Source organism: Anser brachyrhynchus (genome assembly GCF_964034855.1).
Source record: "Anser brachyrhynchus genome assembly, chromosome: 4".
Lineage (NCBI taxonomy): Eukaryota > Metazoa > Chordata > Aves > Anseriformes > Anatidae > Anser > Anser brachyrhynchus.
The window spans coordinates 34802414-34816160 of record NC_137698.1 but is presented as its reverse complement, the minus strand read 5'-3'; positions in this window follow the sequence as shown (position 1 = coordinate 34816160).

Sequence of the window (13747 nt, the reverse complement as noted above, 5' to 3'; positions counted from 1 at the left end):
ATGCAACAACATACCAGGAAATACTGATGTCTCAGATGGAAAGTTTTTTTCTTTTTTTTTCCCTTTTAATTTTTTTTAGTGCTTACAGAACGCTTGAAGCTCTGAAAATTTGATATCATAATTACCTTCACTAAAATTCCAAATGTTTCAGTTCACAAAAGGTTACAAAATAAATACATAAATAAAATAGCATTTTCTATTCATCCTGAACTATAATAAAAGGTCAATAATTTTAAGTTGCTGCAAAACTCAATTTTTGAGAATTTTCATTATCAAAACATGACATATAAGAAATAAACTTTTAAAAATCGAGTGTCTGCTTTCATGAGGGTCATAACTTTTTTTCTTACCCTCTGTTGAACTTCCATCATTCCTACATATCCTATATGGGGATATAATATGATCTGACAACTGGAAAAGTCAAAACATGCACTTTATCAGCCCAACACACTCCACGTTATCAAGACAAATCTTTACAAAGACTAGCAGAGTAAGACATTATTCTCTTTTTGACAAATCAGCATTTTCTGACTGCAAATAGTTGTGATTGTTCTAGAAATGTTCCAAAATATTTGACATAGTTATCATGAAGTTTGATTCATGTCTCCTGAGATCCTCAAAGGAAACACTATAAATGGAAGCATGTATCACTGAAATGACGCCCACAGTTTCTTAGGTTCTTTTAATTTTGTTTTGAATAAGTCATCGTTGTTGTTGTTGCTGTTTTTTCTTCCACGAAAACTCAGAGTGGTTTTACAAATGAGAAATTTGGGGAGCTTTATCTAAAATATGGTAGAACTAAATACTCATTTAAGAATTATATGCAGCATCTTCACTGGCTATATAAGGGACAGAAAGATCTCATTATCTTCACTCTAAATCCAGTCCCTCTATAACTCCTATTTCCAAGGAAGATTTAAAATCTTTCTCCTTTGCCTCTTCCTGCTGAATTATAATTGAGCTTCAAAAAGACTACATAACTGCTCAGAAACCTCTAAAATAATGAAATTGAATTTTACAGGATTTCTCAGATTTTCTGCTCTACAGAGACTTCTTAATCATTTCCCCAGCTGTAGAAAGGCCTCGGTGAGATAAAAGAAGCAATGGTTTATTTTATTTTATTTTTTTAAGTTCACTAGTCATGTTTTTTGATTTTTCTTCCATGACCATTCCTCAGGAATATGCTCTCTTTCTCACTACAATAAATAAGACTTCTGTAAATAAGATCTGTGTCTAATGAATGAGTGGACTGTATTATATTTTGTCACCATAGTAAAATTTGTCTTCAGGGAGATCAAAAAAGACAAGAGGAAAGAAATGCCTAATGTATGCCTTTGAAGTTGCTGCAAAAAAGGGAATGTAAATAGTCATGGAAGAATACTATATTGTATCTTCACTAAATAGCGAGGGGCTTTGAGCTGTAGGAATGATCTACTAGACCACCCAAGATCAAGTAATATATACCATGTTCTGTGCCTTATGTATTCTATCAAGTCCTTAACATGAGGATACATTTACCACACAAAAATTTAGCCACAGGAAAGATTGTTTCTATATTCATTTAATCTCTTATGCATGTATGTTGGAATAATTACTCATGTACTAAATATTGTAAACTAGAAAAGAATTGTTCAGTTGCAGCTATCTGCAATGTAATAGCCAGTAGAATAAGCAACAGCTAGATATCTTGAATAAACAGTTCATTATAGTTAATTATCTGGATCTTATCAATATCAAATTAAGTTGAAAAAAATGCAAATTCAAATAAGATAGCATTTTAAAAGTTACAGGAACAAACAGCAATGCTTTGCTTCAAAGCCTTAATCACCTGTTGAAGGAGAGTTATGGTGTTCACTGATGTTTGTTGTTCCATTCACAACAACACACAACTATTGGAGAGAGAATACATTGAAAAAGCAAGCCATTCAAATGTAAGATGAAGTTTCAAAAGTAGCAGAAGGAAAAAAAAAATAGAATGTCTTAGAATCTGTGAGTTAACCTTGCAGACTCTTCTTTCACACCACGGGATAGAGAAGGAAGAATCAAGCCCTGGAGAAGGCTGCCCTCCAACAAGACAATAAAAATACTATGTTGTGAACCAAATTCATCAAGAACTCAAACTTACTAAACAAAAAACCATAAGGTTGGTGTTCTTTCCAAAATTAATAGAAACAGAATTACAAATAAATGAAATACTATTAATTGGTACGCAGAGGGCAGAACATGCTGACCCTCATCCACAGGCACCTTCTTTGACTCATACACAGACAAACAGAAAAGGAAAGTTATCAACTTTAAATGATTTAATTTCTTTCCAATTTAAAATATCACCATGTCAGAAACACATACCCTTCATCTTGCAGATATATCACTCAGAAGCTCTCCTCCTGTCTACAGGGTCATGATGCCAAGCAGCTGATACTCTTAGGAAGCATTTTGGCTTGAATTTCTGCAGCTGCATAACTCTCTTTTCATGTTTCCTTTGCCCTATGAACAATCCACAAAATAGCCTACTGGAGGTCTGTATATATTCAGAAACAATGAGAACTACATAAAGACATGAACATAAGCATTGTTCATATTTTTTGTGATATTTGCATGAACTCGCCAAACCAACACTATCCTATTCCAATTTATGAAACCACTTGCTCCTACTCAGTACTGCATTATATTTACGTGGGAACACTTGCCAGTGTGTTTATTTCCTTTTCTTTTTCATTCTTGATTTGGTCAGTTTCAAAAATACTCCTGCCACTCTGCCCAGGACCTCACAACACCTTGACCACAGGACTTTGAGCAGAGCTGCTTCAAGAGAAAGACTGAAGGGAGCTTTCTCTGATTTTGATGTCACCAGGAATTCACTTGCTGCTGAATCTGTTTCGGCCCCTTGGGCCTGTCAGTTCAGTATCTTGTAGGGATCCAGGGTGTTACACTCCAGAACATGCAGGGAAATGTCCTGTATAAAAATGCCTAAGTGCTATATAGATCTTAAAACTATCCAGATTTTCAGCAGGACTCTGGGGGAGTCTGTGTTTCAGCTTACAAAAGTTGATTTCTAATTGTACATATTTTTTCCCTTAGGAACACTTTACTGAGCACGCTGTACAAATAAGCCTGCTCCACATATCCTCTGTTAGAAGAGTTTTGTTGCTTTTCTTACATTTTGGTCTGTTGCAAATGTATCTCATTTATATGCTATGCACTACATGCAACTGAAATGTGCATTAGTCCAAGTGAGATAATAAAAACTAGAATCCTTCAGTGTCCTTGCTGTCTTCATTTTTCACTACACTTTCAACAGAATTTCACCTGTCACAGTCTTCAGCATTCAGTTTATACTTTTTTTTTCTCTTTGCACATTTGGACTGCCTCTACAGAAAAGAAAAAAAAAGGAAAAAAAAAAAAAAAGAAAACATACTAAGGAATATTTAACAAGAAATTATATCTCTGTGATGAGGTACATCATTTTTATTTTATTTTTTTACATTGCTGTGGCTATAATTTTCAAGAATAATGCTGCAAAAATCAAGATTGCTCCTACACGGAGAGGTAATATGCTAGTAATATATTTTCACACCACTTTTCTTACTTACCCTTTCTTACACCACTTATATTACCCCCAGGTCTAGGAACAATCTCATTTCCATGTGTGCACTTGCAAGCTCATGTAGAAATCAATTTTGAATGAATATGACATTTCATAGTAAATACAATTTTCACCAATGCCAGAGTTTTTACATCTGAAATTTCATATGTGCAATTGAAACTATTTCTAGTAAATTACAGATGCTTTGGAAAGATTCATATGTTCATATGTTAAGATGGTTTTAGATGATCTCTTTCTTTGGTGTTATGTACTGCTTCTGCCTCAGACTAGCCCTGAGACCCCAGGTTGACATTCATTTTTTATTCCAAATGAAATGAGGCTCCTGAGAGGTCTTAATGGTCTGAGCTGGGAGGGAAGATGGTATGTAAACCTCAAAGGACATAAAAATGAGGACTGTCCAATAAGCTAGCATCAGGAAAGTCATCAAAATGAACTTTACTACTTATATCCTTCAGCTTCACAGTGATATTAGCTCTGGAAGAAGAATACTCTGTATTCCCATAGGTAGGTAGCCATGGAAACGTTACTTCTGGGTACCAAAAAGCTGTTATCTCCCCACTGATACCACTAGGGCAACTTTATCCCTTATCTTATAACCTTCATGCTCCTCTAAGAATCCTTCTTCCATATCAATTCTTACACTTCATCCCTCCCAGTAGCTTGTCAGAGTCTCAGTCCTGACAGCATTGTATGAGGGTCACTTTTATTCTTCCCTGTTCTGGCTTGTTTGTGCATCACATAACACTGGAGGCTACTCTATACCTACTCACGACAACTTCTATGGGACAAAACAGCAGACGGAAAGGGGGCAGGCAAAGTTGGGTCCTTCCTTTCTGCTTACTACTTTGGACTTTAAATAAGCAGCAGAAGATAAATCAGAGAAGTGTCACTGGTTCTAATTTCATACAATGGTGGTCTTTTTCCATGGTTAGCAAAGAAGCCATTTCCCCACCATCTGGTTGTATAGAGTCTCAGGAATTAATCCTCAGAAAGATCCTACAAAACTATCTAGACTCGTTCTCTCTGTTCCCTACCAACTGCATTCTTAAGCCCTTACGCTTAAGACCTTTCATAAGACCTTTGGGAAGGCAGGAGTCTTCCAGAGTACTCAATTTGGTCAAACATTTTACTGCATTGTCAGGTAAAAACTGTTCCCAATATCCTTCATCCTATTATCCTTTTTTTTTTTTTTTTTTTTTTTTTTTACTGTTAATTCAACCTGCTTTCTCCTTGCCCAACCCTTAATCCATACTTCCATTGTCATCTCTGTTTCATAAATGTTTCGGGACACTTTCATTCTCTATACTCCTTTTTGCTTGAATCCCCATTTAACAATTAAAAAAAAAGAAAAGAAAGAAAGAAATAATAATCATTAATTATAATTAATGAAGGTTAGTTTCAAAATGAAAAGAATGAATCCAAATTTCTCCTGATCTGGGACTGCACAGTTCTGAGCTTTGGCAAATGTCCGTATCTAATAATAACAATGCTCAATGACACAATGACTTTTAAAAACGAGGTTTAAAAAATCTGTATAAGCCAGTAGCCACATTTGTCACCAAAAATTCCCAGTATTACAGAGAAGATGGATTATCATGAGAAGAAGTAATCCCATCAAACTGTCTGCTAATTCTATTAAAATTATGCAAGTGACAAGTACTCTCTTAAGCACTGAATAACCCTTTCAGAAGTATCCCTATCTGTCACAGTATGTTGATTTTGTACTAGCTCTCAGCAGCTGGAGAACACATTACTCTCTATGTAGGTATATGCAGTACTTATTTTTAAAAGGACACAAAAGTTTTCACTTTACTGCTAGCATGTCGTTGTCTATCTTGTTGCTTAAACAGTTGTCTTTTTTTTTTTTTTTGCTCCCATGGGCAATAGATATGTATTCCTTATTTACAAAACACACAACACTGCTTATATTATAATTCTTTTCTACTTTCTGTATTCCATTCAATAGCCAGTATTTTAGCTTAACTTGATGAATTTTTATAATCAGAGTTTCCTATCTCATTGTACTTGTTTAACTGCTGCCAGTGGAAGGGCAGAGAGCCCTCAGACCACCAGTGGACTGAGAGTCATTATGGTCTAGATCTGAGTGTGACCTTCATAGGGGTACTTGGAGAATACATTACATACATTTCAGTAAATACTTGTGATCAAAAGTTGTAGCATGCCTAGCTTGCATAATTTCAAAATAATTGGAAAAGGTGATTTATCTCCTGCCAACATTTAAAGATCTTTATAAAAGTATGCAATATGTCCCAAAGTGTTAAACTCTGTCCTAAGGCTGCTAGATTTTACCCATTTGCATGGCCTTTTAAATCAGTTCTAAAGCTGTTGCTTTCAGTTATTTTTAATGTGGTCCACAAAACTGATACTGCTCCATTTTTACCATTCTCTTTGGTATCTATGCAATGACAAGAATTGTATCTTTGACCTTTAATCTAAAGAACATTCAGACAAGACTGAGAAAGTGCACATTTGGAAATATTTCCTTCAGAGACAGGGGAGAGAAAAAAGAGAGAAAGAGAGAGACTTAGCAAGGGAGCAAACAATAAAGCACCTCTTTCATTCTCTGTCTCCAGAGTCTCTCTGCGTGATATTTGGGAGATCCAAATGTGCAAGTGGTCTCAAACAAACAAAAGAAAACATAGCAGATTTCTAGCAAATGAATCTTTAAAAAGAATTAGAAAATGTTGTTACCTGCCAGCACTAGGAAGTGGAAACAGACAAAATTTCTAATCTAAACTCTCAATCCAGAACACTAAATATATCTTTTTTGAAGGCTGGGATAGTTTCTGCCACTGCAATCCTTTCTCCATCAGCACCTCCCCACCCTCTATTTCCATGCATTTCAGGCTTGAAGTGGGAGTGGGATGAGAAGCATGAGAAGTCTGCTAGAAGAGCTCTGCTCTCATCCTTTCACCCTCGTCTCCTTTACTTGGCTCAAGTTGCACACATCTGCTTCGCCAGCTCTTTCTCTGGTGCCTTCTTCAATGGAGCCCCCCTGCCTGAAATTCCCTTCGTGACCCAATCCATTGTGCCTCCACCCCTTATTCTTTAAAGTCTCTTCTCAAAATACTCTTGTCTCATAAAACCCTCCCATTGAGTCCATCAAAGGAGCATAGATAAAAAACAAACAACCGCCTGCAGCCTTAAGACATGAAAACGAGCCAAATGCAAGTGCTCAGTTACTCTTCCTTTTTAGACTTTCTTCCTGCACTGTCTGTCTTAATTTGTCTATCTAAACTGATTGTTAACTGTTCTTCTGCAGTTTTATACCTAGGCTGCAAGTTTCCCAGAACAGGATCTTCCTTTTAATAAACATAAAAGTCCATACAAGATAAAAACTCCTCTTGGCACAGAGAGAATTTCTGTTCAAATATTCTCTAACCGATTACTCAATATCAAAAATTACTGAAAAGCTCATGATGGGCTATCACAAGATGCCTATCACAATTTATTTAGCTGAGAAATGCAGATAAGCATCTGGGTTTTCGGATGCTTCTGGAGACAAAGAATTGTATTCATCAGATGCTTGGAGACACAAAGTAACTATAAACTCAACTTTTTCTGGCCAGGGAAACAGTTTTACAGATGTTTTCTGTTGTCAGAATGACTGAAACCATATGGGTGAATCTGGTCCCAAATCTTCTGAGATCCTCCAATCACTTGCTTTCACCTAGACAGCTGCAAATTTAATCAGTTGCACTCTGACATCTGAAATTTTTAAACTGTTATTTAAGTCTAGAAAAGCTCAGTCTGAATCACCTTTTTTTCCTCCCTTCTTTCAGGATAGCATTCACCTCCATGCACAAGTCAGGCACAGGGCTGATTCGCAAAGGCTGTCCCACTTACATGCCAGGTTTCAGTAAGACTGAAGTAAGGAAAAGGCCTTCTGCTGACCATTTGTAAGGTAAGAAGTTCATTCTTTGTTACCCCAGGATTTGGGTCCCAATATATGTAGAACTGGGGCTGAACTCCGACCAAGGTCATTGCACTGTGATTTTATTTGAAGATTTATTTTACTTCACAATTTTGAAGAGCTCTGTACCACCTGCACTTGAGACAGCTGGATTTCTCCGTAGTTACATGTCTCAGTTGGAAGGTAAATGTGTTGATTTGCTCATTATTATGCGCATAATGGAAGAAGACCATTTTCATGATCCAGTGATGAAGTGTGAAAAAATTGTTGTTATGGAATACTTTGCTATGCTATTTTTTAAAGATATAAAATCACCTATCTAATCTACTTCAAAAAGTGATCTACAAATCATAGTAGATTACATCCTGACTCCCTCAGGCCATTTTGTGTGACAAAAAACAATAATTGTTTTGTTTGATTTTAAAAATGTTTTCCTCTGGTCATGTATAAAACACATGTAAATCAGAGACAAGATTTTTGAAATCTATAAGCAAAACAAGGAACTGACTATTTGCAAAACGCCATCAGATTTACAGGGGAAAACCTAGAAGCCTCTCTTTAACCATTTCACTAACACTTTTCTTCTTTTTTCCACTGGAAGTTGTTTTCCATAGTAACGTAAGGCACAGTGTGTTCAGAAAAAACTGAAAGCATGATTTTTAAACTGATGAAGTCTTTGGGATCTGTGCTAAATTATTTATTGTTTTGAGGAGCCTATACGCCAGATTTTTAGTGTGAAGAAGTGGTGAGCACTCAGCAGAATGTCTCATATTGATCTCTTCATAAAGAGACTTACTCCTTGCTTGAAGATCTTATCTTTTTTGTGCTTGTAACTTGAAAGCTTTGTGGGCCTGATCACTCATGCATAGCATGTATGCCACCACAACTAATTCTCATCTCACTAGTCAGTTTTGAGCAAGGTGGGCAGGATGTGTTTTCAAAATCTTCTTCCATCTTCTTTACCAGAAAATACCAATATTTGCCAAGGAGTTTAATTTAAGATAATCACTTCAGGCTACAATTTTTGGTACCTTTCTTCTTCTTTGCTTGGTCCTCTTTAAAAAAAAAAAAAAAATAAAAAAAAATAATCTCAGTCTTTTTCTCACAGGGACACTGAAGGCAAAATGTAAAATGATGATAAAATCTAGAATGCAAGAAAATGTAGCTCTGGCCCAGAGCAGACAGCTACGTATTAGAGAAACCACAGGCAGGTCAGACAAAGTCTGAAGAGATCACAGTCTCCGTTTATAGTTGATCTTTGGCCAAACATATTGCAGGCAAATTTTGACATTGCGCAGAAGGCCGAGTTTCTTATATAACTGAGTAACTGGCCTGCCCAGCCTGAGAGCTGTCACTTTGTCACATTTATCTTTAGAAACTGTTGAATTTATATAACAATTCAAGACACCAGTTTTAAGGGGGAAGAGGTTTACCATAGTCAGTTGACTAGTTGGTCTACAGAGTTCCACCAGCAAGTTCACCTGTCTCTGTGCTCTGTAAAGCTGTTTTTCAAAAGAATTTATCCAAGCCAAAGGTATGAGCAGTGGAAAAATGGGAGCAGCAAACAGCTTATGCAACTGACCTGCTAGTCCACATTCCATGAAGTAAAAGCTGAAAATTGGCATTTTATTAAAATACTGTATGCAAAGACACTAAGTTCCATATTCCCATATCAACTCTCTCTTTTTTAACTACCTTTGCATGAAGTATTGGTTTTTTCCTCCCTCTTGGGTTCCATTTCCATATTTTATTTAGAACAAAAACTATTAACTCAAAACATACCTTTTGTTTTCATTTGGCTTGCAATGGTTTTATTGACCACTATGTACAGACAAACGGATTGCATGTCATTGTTGCACGCGAGTGAATAAATTTATGTGCATTTCGTCTGCCAGTCCTCTGGCAGATGGGTGACTTGTTTCCTTTTTCTTGGCTAGGTAAGACTGTTCTCCTTGTACAGGAAGAAGGTAAAGGTTCTAGAAGGTTCTTGTACAGGAAGAAGGTAGAGGGAGCCTTGGAGCAGGTGCTACAGCCTTCTCATGCTCAGAAACTCTTCATGCTCCAGTTCTTCGGTGGCAACATCCAAGCATTTCAGGTGGCAGCACTGTATTCTGTACCTCCAATGTCAGGGTCAGCCTTATTGGTGGCTCCTGCCTGGTCATGATCCCGAAGAGCATGTGTAACATGAAGAGGACATTACATAATACTGCATGTGTCTGAGAGCTATGGGGCTGAGAGATACTGAGGCTCCTGTCATGTGTTCCTAATCAACCCCTCAAAATTTACCCTAGCATTTCAAGACTGGGTAGGGTAAATGGAAATTTGAATACTTAGCTATAACTACAAACTGCTTTGGTTATTTGCCTAATTTTCCATCATATTTTTCAAGTGTTTCTATTTTTATGATCTTTCTTTCCACTGTTCTCCAGCAGTCAAGAGGGCAAATCTACAGCCAGTATAAAAGTCTTACATCTCTTTGACAAGGCAATGACATTTATTTACTATCCTGTTTTCAAATCCTAGTTACAATAACACCAATGATTCTGTGAAATTCTCTCATGTTTCACTTATGTAAGAGAGATTAGTAGCATAGCTATTTGTTTTATTTGGCCATTTCATTGCTTATTGGGCCAAGAACTTGCCTAATTAGCCCTAGCTTGCAATAGAAGGAGAACTGGTGGTAAAGTAGCTTTCTGGTGTGTGAAAAACTTAACCTTTTCCAAACTTCACTTTAATCAAAACTGAACCAAAACCTAAAATGTTTTACAAGTTCCTATGAACAAGAAATTGTAACACTTTCTTTCAGAACCTAAAATACATAACACTTCCCAGATTAAGTATTTTCCCCAGAAGCTACATCAGCTCAGTAACATTGCCATTTTCCAGTTTCACTGATGCAAGAAAAGTCATTTCTGCTGAACAGCTGCCTGCAACTCCAAGGTTGTGGCCTGTGCTATAGCTAAGGTTTCCTGGCCTTTTCTGCTCCTCTTGCCAAGCAGAGAGGTGGGAAGAGCTAGCTCATCCCCAGTTGATGACCCTGGACTCCCAAGGACCCCAGCTCAGGAGCAGGCTGGCCCAAAAGTCACCAAATGAAATCCTGGACTGTATTTGGCAAATATTTTGTGCCAGAAATCTTTCAGGCTCAACACAGCAGCATTTTGTTGTTTGTTGCTGTTGTTGGAAATTGTTATGAATAGCACTAACTGAGAACAGCATGGGGTTGTCCCACTCCAGGGTAAATTCTGGGAGTTCAGAAGAAATCCCTGTAAATAGGTTATAGAGAAGAGTAAATACTGTCTTCCGTATCTGTGCCAGTGAAACCGGCAGGATCATGCCCAGGGCACATACTAAAAGAGAGACTGTTGTCTGTGGAATGATGATAAGAGACTATTTTCTGGCTTCTATCTTGTGTCATGATCAGGGCTATAAAAACGATGCACAGAATATATGGCAGGTTTCCACAGTTGCTGAAACCAGGCACTGCTGTTATACGTCCCATTTCCTCCCTGTCCTTTTTGATGACAGTGGGACTGAGCCACAGTCACAGCAGCATCCTCTGCAAAAGTGAGCACGGGAAAGGGTGGAGTTTGCGCGTCCCTCCTTTGGGATTATCCACACACCAGTCAGGTTTGACAGGGCCCCTCATCTCTAAACATCTAGAAGATGCAAAGATGTTGCTGATGGCACTGCTATAAACCAATTTTAGAATTCATTATTCATTTTTGTTTATGACCACGAACAAGAACAAAACCCCATACCTCCAAAAAAGGATGTTTATGTGTCATTAATATTACCTTTAGCTAGTTTCATAATTGCCAACATCTGGTGGCCCAATCAGGGTCATATGTTATTAGGCTGTGTTTGTATATTTACATATATGCCATGGCATCTCTCTCTCTCCATGTATAGACATATGTATGTGTAAGTGTATATACATTTTAAAATGTATGCATACTTCTCAAAAGGAGGCCACTTTGTGGTCTGTTGGCAAGACAGCACTTTAAGGTGTACAAAGAAGGGACGACGTAAACTTGTGACCAGATGCTGCTGTTATCTGAATATGCATGCATGCACATGTGCACTTCTGAACCAGCTGCCCTCTGTGGTTGCCTTTCTGAGCCTGCACATGAAGCCGTGCAATGCTAATGGTGACAGAGACATCTGCATCAAAATCTGATGCTCTGTTAGATCTGGGCCTGAGGGTGATGGGTAAGTGGGCATAAACTGAAATAACTACAAGTAGTAGTATGACCCTTGTAAAGCAAGATATCACATTTTCAAAGGATAGTGTATTTTGTTCTACAAATGCAATTTGTTCTTGTAATTTCTCAACTGCATTTGAACCAATAAGAAAAGGAGGCATTTTCCCCTGTGTCCATCTCAGAAATCACAGGGTCAATAGCTGCTCCTTCTTCAGATACACCACTGAGTCTGGGGTCAGTGGGAGGAAAGAGATGTTCTTCAGTCTGTATGAAGATGCCATACCCCTTTGCCATGTTTTACATGCAGTCCATTCCAGAAAAGAAACAGTAAACATGAAAACAGCAGGCACCTTGTCCCTGTCACATGGAGCTTTATGAGCTGCTATAGTATACTCTGAAGCCAATGCAAATCCCATTAGTAGTTTCAAAGTCCAGCTAGTGCACAGCCTGGTCAAAAATGTTAAGAGCCAAGGCAGTAACCATATTAAACTTGACTTTTTGCTTCAGAAAGATGCCTAGGTTTCATAAGAAGAACTATTTTCTCAATATTAGTTATTATAAATTAATGTTTGTTGTATTCATCATTGAATTATGTTCAATAGTATTATTCCACTTGATTTTATTATATTCTTTTGTATCTGTTCTGCACAGAAGACTTCAAGAGAAAGAGATCAAGAGTGAACGTGAATCGATGTCAACAGAAACTAAGGCTTCCTACCCCGGTTCCCATAGTGAAGATGAGTATCCCACACGTCAGTGAATCCAGTGCTGGTTGTACAGTTCATGACACGCATTGTGCATAGCTGCGAAAAATCCTGTGGAACAGAAGAATGACTATTCCCTGGGGTAGAGGAAAAGTCAGGGATAAGGGTGACTTTTGGGGCAACAGATGGGAAGGATTAAACAGGAGAAGGGAAAGACAGTAGCTACAAGGAGGGAAAAAGCTGAAGAGAACTGAGAATGTCTGTGAGGACAAAGTAAGAAGGTGCTACCAGAGCATGCTTCCACACAGAATATACAAAGAGCTTATAACTGCACTAATAAATGTTAACAGTTATCATTGTTAATTATGCTCTTTACTATATTAAGAACTATCATAATCATTGTGATGGTACGATTATTAACATAAATGTAATAACTATGCTAATGAGTTCATTAATAATTCAATTGCTGTAGTGTCCACAACTCTGACATTCCTTTACTGTCCTGGAGATTGCTACCAAATCATTGGTGTGTCTCCACTTGCCTTCAGGGCCAACAGGTACCAGTTCATCACTGAGAATGAACCTGCGTTTTGAATCCAGAAAACCCGACTCTGCTGCTAAACTGATTTGTACCACGTGTTAAAATTTCAGGATGGGGAATTCTTCATTTTGAGTTCTCTAGGTATTTAGCATTCAGCATTTAAAAATATGACACTAAGAGACCCTTAAGTTTGTGAAGTGGTTGTAGAAGTGCCTGACTGGGCAGAATTATAGTTCTCGCTGTTTATCTGAGATACCTGAAGGGAACTTACCTTTTTTAAGATGATGTTGAGCATCTTCCTAAGAGAGAACAGTTCTGCTAGCAGTTCCCTCTGACAGCAGCTTATCTTGAACTGATAATGACTCAGTCCATTGGACAGCACCAGCAGTAGTAGGTCAAGATGGACACATTTACACATACTTCAGGATGTGTTCTGCAATTTTGACAAAGAAAATCTTGAATAGCTGTTAACAGTTTGCTAAAAAAGATGTCTTTAAATGCCCAATAACTTTTGCTTTTTAAGGGTAAAGCACCATCAATGTCATTTCAAAAGCCCTGCAAATTCTCAGGCATCCACTGAAGATCTGCATTAATATTGGCTCATGGAGACTACAGCAGCAGAGAGGTGCATCCTGCAACATCCCTGTAATGTAATCCCATTGTGGTTGGGTGCCTGGTTTCCTTCCCTACTGCAGTAACCATCATGCTAGAGGCTAAGGGGAAAAGTGAGAAGGGGAATTGTGCACTTTGACTTCATCT